This window comes from Leptonychotes weddellii, chromosome X, assembly GCF_054177405.1.
Source record: "Leptonychotes weddellii isolate Sample4059 chromosome X, ASM5417740v2, whole genome shotgun sequence".
In the NCBI taxonomy this organism is placed as follows: domain Eukaryota; kingdom Metazoa; phylum Chordata; class Mammalia; order Carnivora; family Phocidae; genus Leptonychotes; species Leptonychotes weddellii.
In genome coordinates this window covers 87,204,703-87,223,609 of record NC_138385.1, presented here as the reverse complement: position 1 = coordinate 87,223,609, position 18,907 = coordinate 87,204,703, and the positions used below count along the sequence as shown (strand labels likewise).

Below are 18,907 nucleotides of genomic sequence, written 5' to 3'. Positions count from 1 at the left end.
TGCTTGATTTGTTAATGATTCTTACCCTAGTTTAAAATTTCCTGATCAGTATTTTTTTCCTTATATTTGTTGATTAGATCTAACAGTTTTTTGGTGGAGTCTTTAGAATTTTTTTTGTATAAAATCATGCCATCTGCAAATAGAGTCAATTTTATTTCCTCCTTTGCAGTTCTGAGGACTTTTATTTCTTTTTCTTGAGTGAATGCTCTGACTAGGACTTCCAGTATTTTGTTTAATATGAATAGTGAGGGTGGGCACCATTGTCTTGTTCCTGACCTTAGAGGAACAGCTTTCTTTATTTTTTAAAAAGGATTTATTTATTTATTTATTTGAGACAGAGCAGGGGCAGAGGGAGGGGGAGAGAGAGAATCTCAAGCAAGCAGACACCCCCACTGAGTGCAGAGCCCAACACAGGGATTGATCTCAAGACCCTGAGATCATGACCTGAGCTGAAACAGTCAGGTGTTTAACCAACTGAGCCATGCAGGCACCCTGAGAGGAACAGCTTTCAACCTTTCATCAGCAAGTATGATGTTAGCTGTGGACTTATCATATATGGCCTTTGTTATATTGAGGTATGTTCCTTCTATACCTAATTTGTTAAGAGTTTTTATCATGAACTGATGATAAATTTTGTTAAATGCTTTATCTGCATCTATTGAGATAATCATGTGGGGGGTTTTTAAATTCTATTAATGTGATGTCTTACATTTATTGATTTGTATGTGTTGAACTATCCTTTTATCCCAAGGATAAATTCCAGTTGCTCATGGTGAATGATCCTTTTAATGCGCTGTTGAATTCAATTTGCTAGTATTTTATTGAGAATTTTTACATCTATATTCATCAGGGATCTTGGCCTGTAGTTCTCTTTTCTTGTAGTGTCCTTTTCTGGCTTTGGTATCAAGGTACTGCTGACCACATAAAATGAGTTTGGGAGTGTTACCTACTCTTCAGTTTTTTGGAAGAGTTTGAGAAAGACTGGCATTAATTCTTAAATATTTGGTAAAATTCACCACCATTGAAGCCATGTGTCCTGGGCTTTTCTTTGTAGGGAGATTTTTTGATTACTGATTGAATCTCCTTACTGGTAATTGGGCTGCTCAGATAATCTCTTTCTTTCTGTCTTGGTAGGTTGTATGTTTCTGAGAGTTTTTCCATTTCTTCTAGGTTGTCTAGTTTGTTGGTGTATGGTTGTTCCATTCAGTGTTTTTCTAGCTTGCCTAAGGAACATTACAATTCTAATTCCCCTTTTTCTAATTGACTGTAGGATTCTTTTCTTCCTTTTTTTTTTAAGATTTCATTTCATTTATTTGAGAGAGAGAGAGAGAGATCACAAGCAGGGGGGAAGGGTAGAGGGAGAAGCAGACTCCCCACTGAGCACGGAGCCTGATGCGGAACTCGATCCCAGGACCCTGGTATCATGACCTGAGCCAAAGCAGACGCTTAACTGACTGAGCCACCCTGGCACCCCTCTCTTCTTATTCTTATAAGGAAAATTATAAAGCTCCCTTTTTCTTTTGTTTCTGAATCCTCATAAAATATGTTGGTCTAGGTTTCAGGTTTAGTATGTATTCAGTTGGTCTGTAAGTCGTTTTCTTAAAGCACAATTTCTTTTTTTTTTTTAAGATTTTTTTTTTTAAATTTATCTATTTGACAGAGAGAGAGATAGAGCAGGAACACAAGCAGGGGGAGTGGGAGAGGGAGAAGCAGGCTTCCCGCCGAGCAGGGCGCCTGATGCGGGGCTCGATCCCAGGACCCTGGTATCATGACCTGAGCCGAAGGCTTAATGACTGAGCCACCCAGGCGCCCCTTAAAGCACAATTTCAAACAAAAATGACTTTACTCTCTGCAACAATAGATAACTGGCTTCTTATATTTTTAGGTGGTTTAAATACCAAAAAAAAGAAGATTTTGTCTTAAGAGAGATATTTGTTGAAAGTAAGAATTACATAAGGAAAACCCATATCCAAAGTCACAGGACACATGTTTCCAAATACATAAAGTATTTAAACTGGTCATTCAGGTATCCACTCTGACTTGGTAAGAACTATTACTCACCTAACCTTCATGCTTTTCCTAAAAATGGAAAAATGTGTAATATTTACATATATTTATAGGCAAATACGCCATTATCTACCAAATAGGACAGTTTCTATTAGTAGTTTCTATTAGGCAACCCAGGTAGTGGTATCTAAGCTGAGTAAGTCAAAATCCCATGTATAGCTGGAGTGAGCACAGATCCTCCAGATACCAGCTTCTAAGTAGAGAAGTGTAAAACAACACAAACTCCCACGTATCTACATAATTTTTCCAATTTACCTGAAATCCTTCCAACTTAGCACTCTTCTCCAATTTAAGTAATTTTCTCGTAAAGAACTCTTTTAAAATTGCAATGTCTAATTCAGAGGGATAACACATTATGACATTATCTGCCATTAACCTACTTTCTCCGATTCGTTTTGGACTAATTCCCAGGCCTACCTCCCTCAGCGTCTCATCCAGAAAACTGAAAATTGACCAAGGAATCTGTATATTGTAACAAGCATCCCTATTGAGTCTCTGGCTGTTGGTCTTGAAAAATATTTTTAGAAATGCTGCCTAGGAAATCAGGGCTGCTGCAAAAAGTTAATAAACAGCTGGGGGAGACTTCAAATAGCAAAGTGATTACAAGATAGGCAGCAGGATCTTTGAGAGCAAGTCATCTATTTTGTAGTTTAAAACCAAGAGTGACCTCTGATGGCATTTCTTTTTACTCTGTGTGGCTATCCTTCAAGGTGTCTGAACTCTCTGAAAATATATATAAAAGTAAAAAAAAAAAAAACAACACTATAAAGTACAGCATATTAAGGCAAATTGTAAAAATATGATTTAATTAAAATGCTTACACCCATATTTAAATTTTTCTTTGCATCTTCATTCATTTTAATCATTAGTACAACTATGAAGGGTCAGAGAAATTGCTATAGAAAGTTTTGTGAAAGTTGAAAACTCAATTTTGTCAATCTAGATTTGGTACCCCCTCTGTAGCATTCAGCTCTTCTTCACAACTCTTCCTTATGAAGACCAGTTTAGGATCTGTTTTTAAGTCTTCGTTGTTATAGGCCTAAGGGAGCAGCCATTGAGTCTACTGTTTTCATCACTATATCACTGGAACATATCATGGAAGAACCCCAACCTCAATGGAAAGAAAATCACATGCTAGTGTAGGTTGGTAGCTCATTATGAAATGCATGTGTCTCTCAGTGAAATAAACAGTCCATTGTAATTTTGAAACTGAAATTGGCAATCACCATTTATGATCTTTTATTTTAGTTTTTAACAGTTAGATGGGAAGACCTTAGATAATGAATAATTTCCTACTTTGTAATGGTCCTAGCAATTAGAGCGTATTTGCCCTTAATGGGGCTAATCTGTCTTTTCAGATAGTCATTTGATAAGAATGGCTTATACCATTATTTTTTGTTTTAGATATTATTAAAATAATAAAATCTTACATGCAATTTTAATACTTATGATTAAAATGGAAATTAGGCACCTCAGTATGCTCCATTTAGGTTGGAATGTGTGATGCATTATTTATTGCACAAATAGGTTTGAGGATACAAAGCCTTACTTTAGCAACTCCTTACAGGCCTACTATTTAAAACATGCCCCAGGTAGCTGTAAGATTTTTGCCACATTTTACAGCCCCTTTATACCGATTTTTCAAACTATCTACAAATATTAAAACTGATACCACTGTGATATGAAATATCTGAGACTAAAAACTAATTTTAGAGACAATTTGTCTTTGTGTTCGTATATTTATAAATGAAAGACGACTATAAAATACATTCAAAACTGGCCGCCACAGGCAGGAAATCATTACAAAGAACTGTTGTTCAATAAGGTTTCCCAGTGTTCCTTAATTCAATTTCAGTTTGAACCTTTTTGAAGCTAAACAACCGACATTGTTAACCAGGTGTTAGAGTTGGATCTTAATAGCTTTTACTTTGTTTTCTGTGGGATGAAAACGGAAGCTAAGCAATTATACAAGGAAACTTGATGATCTCTCCTTATGGGTTTAAAGCAGGGGTGGGCAAATGTTTAATGGCAAAGTCCAGATAGTAGGTATTTTCAGCTCGGTGGACCACATAACTATCTGTCGCACTGCTCAGCTCTACCATTTGAGCTTGAAATCGGCCACGGACGGCACCTAAACAAATGGGCACAACTATACACCGTATTTCCAAAACCAGGCAGAGTGCTGACCCTTGACTCCCAACAGAGAATGCAAACACACACAAGTAAAGGGTTCTCTGTTTCCTATGGAAGCTGAGCCCTGAGCCGGAAGTGTGAATTCCACATCTCACAGCCATAGTGACATCGTCCACTACCATTTCCGCACCACTTCGTTCACACAAACTCTGTTAAGTGAAAGAAGAGATACCACTTATCTTTCATCTTCTGTTACTTAACACTTTGAGCACACGACCTGTGTATCACCAAGATAGCTACATGTTTGCTATTAGATAAAATTGAGTAACAAACCATCAAAAACAGTCATTTTCAGAGTGAATAACCATTCGTCCAAAATAATAAAAATAAAAAGCTCTATAAATACATGGTATAGTTTATCATAGGAAATGCCATGTTATTATTGTAAAGAAGGCTCATGGATAGACAGTGGTAGAGGACTTTTCCCCTATTTTCAGTGGGAGAGATTTAGGACAAAGATTGTACTCAGGGTTAAGTTTATGAAAGGATTGGCATGAAGTCTAGCTATGTGTTTGATAAGATTCAAGTTGTCTAAGTAAAAACCATTGTTTGTCTTGTTGTATTCCTGAGGGAGATAACAAAATCCAGTTTTGTGATTTGGTCAGTCTCATAAGTATGATGTATATACATCCTGCGGTAAAAAACCTTTTTAAAAATATCGTGGCAGAGAATGTTGTTTATCAACAATATTGGTGTTATTTCTCTTCTTTTGAGACCCATACATTTCTTAGGCCCTTGGCAGTTTTGTAGGGCCATATGGTTGTGTTCTGGCCAATGAAACATGGACAGAAGTGATAGACGTTACTTCCAAGACTGGTTTTTAAAAGTTCTGCAGAAATTTCCATGCTCTGTTTCTTAGTTTATTTACTGGCCACATACAGAGAATACATTAGACCTCTCTAAGGCCCAAGAGTGATTGGGACATAGAATCATGAGATTAAAGAGTGTTCTGGATGGAAGTGGGTTTAAGAGTCAAGGTTGTAATGTCTGAAGAAAATTACATGAATGAAAGATAAATAAAAGTTCAAGCATATGATTTTGCTAGTTCTAATTTATTATAACATAAAATATATGTATAAAAATTAGAATTTTAAAAATTTGAATCTTAAAGTTCTCTTTAAAACAAGTTTCAAGTAGCTCAGAAAACAGATACCGATTTCTACTAATTATCCTTTCACATAGAATGTTTATATCTAAACTTTTCAATACTACCCATACAATCTTGTTTGTAGTAAATGTGTGGTCTTTCGTCAGTCTTTTCTCTTCCTAAGTGCCATTGTATATGACATTGTGAGGTATACTTTTTGCCTTTTAATAGTTGATATCAGAAATGCAGACATAAATAATTTGCCTTGTGGCATTTTTTAGAATAATGTTTATCCTTTGCATTCTATGGCAGTTTTGAAAAAAAATAAAATGGACCTAAATAAAATGGATAAACTGATCGATGCAGGGCTCGATCCCAGGACTCTGGGATCATGACCTGAGCAGAAGGCAGACGCTTACCGACTGAGCCACCCGGGCGCCCCCAATCTTAAATTTAAAAAACAAGTAATACAGTCACATTTTGAAATCTGATTTAAAATTTGTGATAATTAATTGTAACAGGTTTTGTATATTTTGCTACAATATAAAGAGGAAAATGAAAAGAATTCAGTAAAAAGTTAAATTGTAGATTATTTCTTATGAATAGATTCCTATTTTATATTTTTAAACTCTACTAAAAGCATGCTTTTTTTAACCTGATATGCTTTAAAAATCATCTGGTATTGATCCTATATATTATGCTTAATAACTAATTTCAAAAATAAATTTCAATAAAAAAGACAAATTACATTGAAAATTCAGGAAAAAATGGCACGCTCTTATTTTAGCACTCTTGGGTATTCAGCTCTAATTGTCATTTTTCTTAGGGTATGCAGAAGTACTGAGAAGTTTCAGGCAGAAAGCCTGCTGAATAACCAAAATGATAGCACATATGCTTTGGGAGTTTAATGCAATTCAGTGAAATTGCTGATTGAAGAGATTTCTCATGTTATTAGTAAATGAATTTAGAGTTACAAGAGACAAGTTGTAAAAATGGCAAACATTAGTAATTGTCAGATGCTTACAGTGCATTACAGTGTACCTGCATCGTGTAAACAGTAAATCATCACCTTTTAGCGTATTAAAACAATTAATAAGAGGTACAAGATTACAGAAAAACATGAAAAAGATAAAAAGAAAAATTATTAAACACAGTGTCGAGTCAGAAAAGTGGCTGTGGATTACAGAAAAATAACAAAATTATGACATTTAAACCTCTTTCTTAAATTTCAATTCCAGTATAGTTAATCTACAGCGTTATATTGGTTTCAGGTGTACAATATAATGATTCAGCGATTCTATACATTACTCAGTGCTCATTGCGATAAGTGTACTCTCAATCCCCATCACCTATTTCACCCTTTCCCCCTACCCACCTTTTCTCTGGTAACTATCCATTTGTTCTCTATAGTTAAGATACTGTGTTTTTGGTTTGCCTTTTTCCCTTTGTTCATTTGTTTTTTTCTTAAATTCCACATGAGTGAAATCATATGGTATCTGTCTTCCTCTGATTGACTTATTTCACTTAGCATTATACTCTCTAGCTCTGTCCATGTTGTTGCAAATGGCAAGATACCATTCTTTGTGCAGGCTGAATAATATTCCAGTGTGTGTGTGTGTGTGTGTGTGTGTACCACATCTTTATCCATTCATCTATTGATGAATACTTGGGCTGCTTCCATAGTGTGGCTGTAATAAATATTGCTACAGTAAACATAAGGGTACATATATCCCTTCGAATTTAAACCTATTTTGTGTCTGGGTTTTTCTTAACATAGCATGGAATCTAAACCTATTTATTATATTATTTTACTTGGTACGTTTCCATTTTGAGATTTAAGATACTTGTTTTTAATTGTACATATGCAGTCCTATTCAGATTTATGTTTAAATGATTTAGTGTTCATTTCTTATCTGTTATGGACTGAATGCTTGTGTCTCCCCACCCAAATTCATATGCTAAAACCCTAACGTGCCTGTATTTGGAGATGGGGTCTTTATGGAAGTAATTAAAGTTAAATGAGGCCATTAGAATGGGGACATGATCCGATAGGAATAGTGTCCTAATAAGAAGAGACACTGGCGAGGGCGCCTGGGTGGCTCAGTTGGTTAAGCGACTGCCTTCGGCTCAGGTCATGATCCTGGAGTCCCGGGATCGAGTCCCGCATCGGGCTCCCTGCTCAGCCAGGAGTCTGCTTCTCCCTCTGACCCTCCTCCCTCTCATGCTTTCTGTCTCTCATTCTTTCTCTCTCAAATAAATAAATAAAATCTTTAAAAAAAAAAAAGAAGAGACACTGGCGAACTCTCTCCCCACGTGCTTACCCCAAGGAAAGGTCATGCGAGGGCACAGTGAGAAGGTGGCCATCTGCTCACCAGGAAGAGGGCTTTCACCAGAAACCAACCAGGCTGGCAACTTGAACTGGGACTTCTAGTCTCCAGAACCATGAGGGAATAAATGTCTTTTGTTTAAGCCACTCAGGCTATGGGATTTCATTATGGCATCCTGAAAAGACTTATATGCTGTCTTCGAAAAACAAAATTTCATGCCTGAGTCTGAGTCTCCATTCTCACCACTGGAGTGGATTTATCAGGAAGAGTGCTCTGGTAATATATGCCAAAAGAGAATTTTGTGTGTGTGCTTACAGGTTAACATATGATGAATTCTTATCTGTTTATAAGAAATACAGAGTCACAAATATTTTTCTCTCAAAATTTAGTGTTTATAGTATTTAGCATCATGGAAAAGGATAGTGAAAGGATTCAGATTGGTTTCTCTTTGTATGTAACTTCTTGTTTCTGCTGAATGTTTGTATGATCTTTTTTTGTCCTTGCAATTAAAATATATATGTGTGTGTGTGTGTGTGTGTGTGTGTGTTTGTGTATATGGGGGAGGGTTAGTAAAATTCCAATAATTTTGAATTTTGCCAGGTACAATTTGTGCACTTTTTCATACTGCATATTTTTATTACTCTTGGGTTATTTTTGGTTTTGTTTGAGGTCATGTAGATTACTAAATCTTTCACCACTGCTTCTGCTGGTTACTATTTGTTTGTTTGTTTGTTAGTTTAGGAGCACCAGTCATCAATTTGTTTGGGTCCATTCTCTCTTCTCACCATCTCTAATACCTCTTGTTGGTATTACTTATGTGTCCATTTCCTCTGTATTTTGGAGGAGTTTCTCATATTTTTTTATATTTGCACTTGTTCAGTTAGATGGAGACGTCCTCAGGAAAGTTCTTTTCTCTTTATGTTAAGACACTGGTGGACTCTTCAACAACTTTTATCGATCTGTCCCTGTTTGACCTTGAATATTGTTTTGTCTCTTATTTGTATTGCTACTATTGCCTTATCTTTCTTATTATATGTCTATTATAGGATTTTCTCTTCATTTTCAGTCTCTACCACTATTTTATATGTCCTCATAAATAGAATATAGCTGGGTTTTGCTTGTTTTATTTTATTTTATTTTATTTTTTTTTTGAGAGAGTGGGCATGGGGGAGGGGCAGAGGGAGAGGGAAAGAAAGAATTTTAAGCAGACTCTATGCCCAGCACGGAACCTGATGTGGGGCTTGATCTCAGGACCCTGAGATCATGGCCTGAGCCAAAATCAAGAGTTGGATGCTTAACTGGCTGAGCCACCCAGGTGCCCCAGGTTTTGCTTGTTTTAAATACCAATCTAAGAATCTATCTTTTAAATAGTCAAATTAGTGTATGCATATTCATAGTAATCACTGATATGTTTGGGTGTATTTTTGCCATCCTATTTTTTCCTACTTTACATGATTTCTTATTCTTTAGCTTCTTTCCTGCCATTCACTGGTTTGGTCAAGTTTTATTTTTGTCCTGTTTATGTTTCTTTACTTTTTGTACCATCTTACATGAATGCCCTTAAGTTTTAGTGATGATTATTTTATTTTATCTAATGAAATATTTCACTGCGGAAAGATGGTATACAAAAATATCATTAAAAAATACCTAGGCTCCTCCAACCAAGTTCAGAAACAAACCATTACAAATATGCTTCAAGGTCCCTACATAGTTTTCCCTTATCATAGCCCTCTTCTAGCCAGAGATAACCTCTTTGCCGATATTGATGTTTATCATCCTATTATTTTCTTTATACTTTAACAGCATATGCATTTATTTAAAATGTTACTTTATTTTGCTGCTGTAAACTTTGGTATTTTATGGTTAGTTTTCCAGCTTTTTTTCTAAATAAAAAATGTAGAGAAATTTATTGCCATTTCAAAGTATAACTCAGGTGAATCAGAACAAAAAAAATCATTAAGTTGACATTAAAATATATTATTTGACCAGAGTTGTCTTTAGGAGATTTCTCTTTTGATAGGCAATTCGGCCCCTAATATAGTGTAATTTGGTATAAATATATTGTGGATATATATTTTTAAAGATTTTATTTATTTATTTGACAGAGAGAGACACAGCAAGAGAGGGAACACAAGCAGGGGGAGTGGGAGAAGCAGGCTTCTGGCCGAGCAGGGAGCCTGATGTGGGGCTCGATCCCAGGAACCTGGGATCATGACCTGAGTCGAAGGCAGATGCTTAATGACTAAGCCACCCAGGCGCCCCCATATTGTGAATATTTTTAAAGTCCTATAAAAACATGTTTTATGATGGTCCATCATAAATAAACAATAATATATATTAATATAAATTAATTGGTGGATGCATTTTTGAGTTTGTACAGTGTTCTAGAAAGACCCTACTTTCTCCACCATATTGTATATCAAATTGGATATTCCTCTTGTGTTGCATTTGTCAAAATGAGCTCAGTAGGATCTGTTTCTTTTATATATGTCAAGTTGTATCCATTCAAACTATGGCATTCCCACACAAAACCCACATGAGAATATGTTAGGAAAATTCAAAATATTTTACAACCACATTAGCAAGTGTTTCAGCAAAACATACTCTCCAGCTTTATTTTTGGACTCAAAATTAAGGTTTTTTGGTTTGCACCGTGTCGATATATAGTATTGGACATGTGGTTGGTGAGCCTCCCTGACGAGATCCCTTTTACTACCTCCTTCCTTCCAGTTGTGTCCCAGGCTTTCTGTCCACACCCTATCGGACTGGGGCCAATTGGTCCTTTGTCTGTGCCAGACTCTTCCCCTTGCTTCCTGTCACACAGCCAGGTAGACCAACCCCATACGCCGAGTTTCCAGTTCTTCTCACTGCTTCTATACTTGAATGGAGCAGTATACTACAGGGTTAAGTGACACACACTCCACTCTGAGGCCCAGTTTCGCCTCATGGCCTATCTGCAGAAATCTCAGATGCTGGGTGGACCCACGTGCTGAGCAGCCTTCAGTGTCTCTTCTTGGTTCACCGGGACAAGTTAACCAGCAGGGTAAAATGGACTTTGTTACTCATCTTTACTTGCCTTTTTTCTCATGCATGCTGCCTTAGATTTCCATCTCCTCAATAAAGTATTCTTTATTCTTTAACCCATGTCTCAGGTTCTGTTTATTAGAGACTCTGTCAAAGAATAATATAGCCCTGTTTGTTTCCCCTTTGATGTATCAGTTTACATTTCTACCTATAAGACCACAGCTTAGGATGCCACGATGAAACACTCAAATTGAATAGAATTTGTGCTCCTCCATCAACTTAGATCATCTTCATGACATCTAAGATGACCTTTATATTCTATTAATAGAAAACTGAGTTCATGGCACCCTCTTCTACTTTTTTCTTCCTGCCTCAACCTAGGCCTGCTTCCTCTCAGGTATGCTGTCTATCTCAGTGAATAATCGCATGAACCTGGAGACCATTTGTTCCCACTCCTTACCCAAATTCATTTTATTCACCAGGTTTTTCACTTCTACTCCTAAATATTTCCTGAATCCGCTTCTCTCTTCACTTTCCCACTTTCATGGCTTAAACATGGCAGCCACCATTTCTTACTCAGACCATTTCAGTCCTCTCTCAGTCAGGCTCTTTTCTTTCAGTCTCTGCAGTCTCTAGTCTATCCTTGAACGTGCCACCATCATATTTTAAAGTGATACCAACTAACACTTGCTAAAAATCTCTTCAGTAACCCCCCATTGCCAAAATTATAACATATAATGCAAACTCCTAGCATGCCATACAATGACCTTTGTGCTCACATGGTTCCTATCCAGCTATTTGAGTTTTCTAAATATGCCAAGTTTTTTTACTCTTGAGAGGTGTTTTTTTTTTAACATGTCATTTCTCCCACCTGATATATCCTTCTCCACAGTCTCTGATAAATTCCTAGTAATCTCTAAAAGACAGCCCAGTGGTCATATCATTTCTTCTCTTAGGCCTTTCCTGATGTCCACATCACTCCTTCTTGAGTGATGATGCAATTCTCTCCATGTTTGTCTTACACGCTTCTTGTAGGAATGGTCTCAAGGCAAAGGCAGATGAGCAAGAGAAGAAGTAGAAACATGTAGGTACTTTTTCAAGCCTCTGCTTGGGTCAAGTTTGCTAAAATCCTATTGGCCAAAGCAAGTAACAGGGAAGAGTCCAGAATCAAGGATGGAAGCAGAACGACCTGCCAGAGTAAGAAGGAACTGCAAAATTCTGTGGAAAGGGGCAAGGATAAAGGAAGGGTGAACAGTTAGGGCCATTAGCACAACTGATCTACCACATACTGTGAATATTTATTCCTGAAAACCTGGGTCTCCATAGAACCTTTTTCTTGAAGCATACTCAGAGGCTATGTACAGTGATGAAATTAACCAAATCTCTGCTTGACAATGCACTGTACAGGAGTAAAAGACATAATGGGTGACTGAAAACCATGAGCTTTTGGAAGGGATACTCACTTTAAATATTACAAGCACATCTTGCCAGTTAATGTCATGGCTTTAGTGGTTTTACTTGTCACTACTTTTAAGAGGTGTGATTTTAGAGAGCTGGATGTTGAGTGAGATTGACAGGAAGAATTCAGGAAAAAATAATATGAAGATGGATATTATAAAGTAAATACAACACAGTAATTTGTTGCCACAAACTGAAAAGTAAATGTGTTATGCTCTTTTTGTGATTCTGTTGAATTAATAGATCCTGAGTTCCAGACAGATCAAAATGCACCTTAGGGACTCTGTTTTTCTTTTTCAAATATGAAAGAATGAGAGAGAAAAAACATCTTTAAAAAGCTGTATTAGGTTATCCATGAGAACTTCAGTGACTATGTAATGAATATGTATTGACATTAGACCAATAACTGAGTGACAGCCAAAATTGTTTACCCAGTCTCTTTGCTTGTGGTCTATTTAAGCAGATGGTTCTGCATGCTTTTGAAAGAAACTTTGCTTGAACCTAAGCTTGAATAAAGAAACATACCAAATGAACCCCATGGGGATTGAAAAGCTGAGTCTTGGACATGAAAGGACTTGGCACTGAATGGGAATTTTAAGCTAATCATAAATTATTGTGGCTATAACAAAGGATTGGATTGAATGAATCCATGATTTTACCTTTTTTTTCTTAGATGGTATTATATTACCGTTATTACCTCCACTCTTTATTCCTCTTAGTGGTTGTCATATATACATAGATATTTGTGAGGGATGGCCTAACTCTTGATGGATGGAGGGGCCCATTATACAAACAGAGCCATCTGGGGCTAAAGAGAAGTCAAACTGGATAGCTGACATCGAGGCAATCAGCGTAAGGACAATTCACTGGAAAAATTTAATAGTCTATTCCCTTGGGTAATAACTAAATATTATATTAATGATACTAACAGTATTAATGGTAATAGCATTAAGTACTATTTCTTGACCTCTGGCTATATGTTAGGTACCTGGTAAGTGTATTTTATGTGTTATCTCTTATGGAGGTCAGTCTTATTGCCCCCCGTTCTGGAAAAGGAAACTAAAACTCAGAAAAGGTAATATTCATGGTCACACAGTTAGTTATGGGGACAACTCACTTGTAAACTCAGGTTAGTAGGACTTCAGGTTTCCTGCTTTTTTTATGACTAAGGTTGTCACTTCGTAGAAGGACTTGATTACTAGATAGGTTACCAAGAAAATCAGCCCCTCTCCCCCCACAAAAATAAGTGATTACCAGAATTTGGATACAGGGTTCTTCTCGGGATCACTTGTCAGTAATGAGGCTCAGAGTAGGACAAGTAAAGAATATCTTCATGCTGAGTCCCGTAGTGTTGGATAAGACTGGAGGCATTCAAGTATTAAAGTTTCCTTTGCTTATTTTAAAAACGGGTAATAAGATCAGAAGCCCACCCATACTGGTTATTCTGTTTCTTCCCTTAAATCCATTTTCCCCCATTTTCTGCTCTGTTCTAGGTGCTCGGAGGCTGACGTCCACAGAGGGCATTAGTCAGCTTGTTCTGTGGATTCTGGTGGGATTCGATCAGTGCGAAGCACCAGTTGGAGACTAAAGTGTGAGACAGAGACTAGGGTAAGTGTTCCTGCCCACCCCCGTCCTGGCGGCTACCGCCTGCTTTCACACCTACAGTTCTCAAAGGCAGCGCCTCTTTCCTGCCAGAGGCCCCGGCTCCCACAGGGTTCTAGCCAGCACTGCTCTGCTTATTGCTTCTCGAGCCTGCTGTTGCTAGCTAATTGGGTCCTGCCATCCATACTGGATGCTTTACACTTGCCACATCTCTGCATTTTATTCCTTTGTTGAATTATTTTCAGTGAAATCTTTCCCAGTGTGCCATCTACTTCCTGCCTGGAACTTTAATACAAAAGGGACCCTATGCCACGGGTTACACCTACTGCCTTGGGGTAATTTTTAAGCTACTTTCTATAAGCTTTATTGAGGTATAATTGATAAACAACTGCACATATTTAATGTGTATAATTTGATGTTCGATGAGTTGGGACATACATAAACACCTGTGAAACCATCACCACCATCGAGGTAATAGATGTATCTAACACTTCCCAAAGTTTCCTTGTGTCTCTTTGTTTTTTATTTTATGTGTTTAGGGTAAGAACACTTCACATCTACCCTCTTAACAAATTCTGAGGTGCACAGTACCATATTGCTAATATAGGCACTATGTTGTACCTAGAACAACATGGATCTCTAGAACATACTCATCTAGTATTAACAGAAACTTTATACTCATTGAACAATAACTCCCCATGGTGATTTTTCGTACTCCTCTTTTACTCTCAAAAGTATCCTGGGTTGGGGGGTAATTTATATGGTCATCCTGTTGATATACCATTTAAGTGTTAATTTTATATTCTTATTTTTCTTAATCCAAAAACCGTGGAGGAATTGGGAACTGAATTCACAAAGGCAGGATAACAAAATACATAATGCTTCAGAGTCAGAAAGAGGAGGATATTACTCCCACTTGTTACTCATGAGCTCCGTACACTTGGGTCATTTAGTTAATTTCTCTGAACATGTGATATTATCTGTAAAAGGAGAAGAAGCAAACCACAGTGAAGGATTGTTTTAAACAACAGAGAATATGTAAAGTGTCCTGCACATAATAGGTGCTTAGTAATATTTTCTCAAAATGATTATGACTGATATACACATATTTATCTTTGAACTCTTACAACAATCCTTGATACAGAGCAGGTATTCAAAAATGCTGAATGGAATTATTTAATGGATGATTTTCAAATGTGAATCACTTATAAACCAAAACTGGATTCTTAGCTATCTTCAGTTTTGAAATAATTTTTCATAATGATCCTCTTTAACACTGTAGTTTTCCTTACACTTATTTTTTTTAAGATTTTATTTTTCAGTAATCTCCACATCCAACATGGGGCTCGAACTCATGACTCTGAGATCAAGAGTCACATGCTCTACCTACTGAGCCAGCTAGGCACCCCTCTAATTTTCCTTAAATGAGTTTCTAAGAAGTATAGAATTATTACTTCCAGTTTCAATTGCAATTATGAATGTAGCCTGTTAGCTTGTTTGGTGTTAATATGGGCAGTCAAGTCTAGCCCACTAGTTGATCTGTTCTGAGCAATAAGTAAAGGGGACTGGATAAAAATCTCAGTACCTACTTTCAGGCTATTGATTGTAGGCTGAAGCAGAGTGAAGAGGGCTTCTTCTTACTCTTAGACCAAAATACTGAGGAACTAAGGTGGAATGGTACTTGCATATGACCCTTAATAACTGTAATGTGGGCTCATAAAAATTCCAACTGGCCCAGGCATGGCCTATCGGAACAGGGCTGAAGGCTACTTGGCTTTTCCCGGGGCCACTTTACCATTGTTATGGAGGATCTCTACATCCCTTTGTGAATACTCTCTGAACCGTGGGGCCATGTTATGGCTAGTGTAGTACCTTGACAACTTTAGCTTTTCATCAAAGTTCTATCTAAAGCCACCTCAAGAAACGCAAATGAAATTATTTATGTCCAAAGATGATGTATACAAACTGTGTCTAGTACATGATATATAGGTAAAATTTCTTTGTTGCATAAACATGAATTTCCTTTCTCTCTTTCTTACTCTGAACAGGATAGCTACTGTAAGGGATATAATATTGGTCTGATAGGATGGTGTCCTATCCTATCACACATAACAACTAGTAGAGAAGAAATTAATGCTGTTAACTCTATCCTGCACTCATATGTCAACATTTATTTACATCTGATTCACAGGCATTAGGCAACACATTGGGGACATAAAGACAAATAAACCATAATCTACTATTTTCAAGAAGTTCAACCTCTCTTGTAATTTTTGTCTGCTTCCTCACCCATTGTAATCAATTACTCTCCATAGAGTCCCCTTGGACTTTGTTCAGACGTAAGGTATAATTTTTATAATTAAGAATACACAAACCAATCTTCATCATTGTTATAAAGTGCACTACCCATGTTATATTATTTACACATCTCTCAGTGACCTGTCAAGGGGTCTTGCTAAATATTTAATGTTAAAATGTCCCTATCGAAGAGCGATCTTGTGGCTTATGGTGAGTTATAAGCCTTGTTTTATAACAGGCACAAATGATCCCTTAAGGATCACAAAACTCAGTGTAAAATACAAAACTATAAAAGTCTCAGAACACAGGAGAAAATCTAGATTACCTTGGGTATGGTGGTGATTTCTCAGATACAACATTAAAGGTATGATCCATCAAAGAAATAATTGATAAGTTGGACTTCATTAAAATTTAAAACTTGTGCTTTGAGAAAATAAGAGAATGAAAAGACAAGCCACAGAATGGGAGAAAATATTTGCAAAAGACATGTCGGATAAAGGACTGTTAACCAAAATATACAAAAAACTCTTGTATGTGCAAGAAATTCTCCACTGGAGATCTGGAACATATGTCAACATAGAGACCAGAGTAAACAAAAAGTTTGGGTTTGGAGTAAGAGTTCTTATTTCCTTTCTTTATTCTTTGCCAAGTGTAATTTGTACACATTTTTTTTTTTTTTAAGAAAGCATAGCATCAGATGCCTAATTACCTTCTACAGTAGTCACTGGCTCATCTGTAATCAGTAGATATGTGTAGAGATGGCTTAAAAATAAAACCTTTAAAAAAATATATGTATATATATAATCACTAGATACATTGAAAGCTGAATATTGCTACTAGAGAGTTGATGGCTATAAACTTTGAAAGAAAGGACAAAAACAGGTAACTGAGCTTTTTATAAAAAGAAGGAGTAATTCTCTAGTTTCTACTGTTTCCTTTTGAAGTTCTAGAAATCAAGAACCCTATTCAGAGAATATAGGTAAGAATGTTTTAGTTCAGATCTACTGGGCTCTGAACACTTAATTTCAAAGTTAGATATATGCAATATAAACCATTAAAAAGTCTACATTTCATACTACCTGGGGAAAAAAGTGACAGAATGGCCAGCTATGAAGTTGGTTTAGTTTGCCTTTAGCATGACACCTTCTTTCTGAGCTTAACCCCCACTTCAATCTTTTGCTCTTCTCTCCCTCACAATCCTTGCCCCACCCACTGCTTTCAGGCTTTATCCAGTTGTTCTCATGAAGGAAGGAATGGTATGATAAATGGATTCATACTAAGAGACTACAGTTCTTTGTTTCTCAGAGTCTGTTCCCCAGAGCGGAGAAATTGGCATCACCACGTTTACTGAGTAAGAATCTGCATTTTCATAGGGTCCCCATGTGTTCTGTATACATTGTAATAAGATAACCAGGAGATTCATATGCACGTTCAACTTTGAGAACACTGGCAGGAACGTGGCTATTTTCCAGTGTGATCCCCGGGGGAGCAACATCAGCATCAGCATGGAATCTCTTCGAAATGTAAATTCTCAGGCCCCAATCCGGACCTTCCACATCAGGAGCTCTGGCAGTGGGACCCAGCCATCAGCATTTTAAGAAGCCCTCCAGGGGATTCTGCTGCTTAAAGAAAAAATGTGAAGACCACTGTTGCAGAGCATCTACATATAAGGAATTGCTCATTTCAGAATTGTAGAGCTCAGTGCAACATGAAACGTGGAAAGGGCAAGTAGTTTTATCTCATAGAACCTCCTGGCCTTCCTTCAATTTACCTAATCTTGAAATTCGAGACTTTTGCAAAAATGCCCTAGGTATGCTTTTCAGGTTAGCCTATTAACTTGTCTCATACTTTCTGAGAGTGAATCCCTTGATACCACTTGGTTTAATTCAAGAATTCTCCATTCCTTGAGCTATACCAGCCTGTGAAATTTTATACTAGCAGGACATCGGGCTGTATACCCATCTTAATTAGCTGCCGATGACATGGAGATCATGGACTTACTGGAATTACTTCAGCAACTTAAAAACCTCTGCAAAATTGAACTCTCTATCTTTTCTTTTTCTCCCTTAGCTCATTGCCCAGATGCCCCTTGTTTAAATTTCTTAGCATTGCTTTTTAATCTAAACTGGTGTCTGTGCGTTTCTGTGTTTGTAAGTCGATTCACTAATGTTTCAGATCAGAGGCCGTTGCTAGTAAATATTACTGCAAGGAGCCATTCTTCACTGGTTTTAATGTGCTTTTCAACTGAAGGAGTGGTGATTAATGCTGCTTAAACTCCAAAGTAAACAAGAAGTATATGAAAGTATGAATGATTGCCCTTAATAGTGATCACACTGTAGAATAGGGCAGTTTCCTACAGTGAAAGTAGTTACAATACTTTTATTATTTTAAGATAGCCTCTAGTGTTCTTCCAAGACTAGACAATGGATTAGTGGGATGGCTAGGCAAAAATATTCTGTACTATTCAAATAAATTGTCTGCTGTTATTTAAAGCCTTTTTCCCGATGTTAAGCAAAGCAAAATTGCTCTCTGCGGAAAGCCTTTTCCAGTGGTATGGCTCTTAGTTCATTTCACCATTATGGCATTGAATGAGTTGCTTTTACATTCAATAATGCTTACTTTGTTACAAACTATGAAATACTTGTTCTACCTTACATGGAGGTGTAAAGAAGTTAGTCTTCATGCCCAAGATAATTGAAGTGATCCCTCCTTTGGCATATTCATGAAAGTGTTAAGCAGATTCAGTCTCACTAGCCCACAACAACCATCTATTAGTTATGACATACTTGATGTCTTTAACAGGGGAGCACATTAGTGTAAGTGCTACAGACTTACAGCTTTATATGTGCCC

The 18,907-nt window shown here is 36.9% G+C and overlaps 1 protein-coding gene across 6 annotated transcripts in view; it reads left to right on the top strand.

Annotated features, from left to right (window-relative positions):
• The window catches only part of LOC102725880 (melanoma-associated antigen B18-like), a 134,985-nt gene that overhangs the window by 70,281 nt on the left and 45,797 nt on the right, over positions 1-18,907 (top strand). For all 6 annotated transcript variants that reach the window (XM_081809027.1, XM_081809025.1, XM_081809026.1 and 3 more), the window contains exon 2: positions 13,650-13,764. The gene's annotated coding sequence lies outside the window, so the exon portion shown is untranslated. The remainder of the gene's footprint in view (positions 1-13,649; positions 13,765-18,907) is intronic.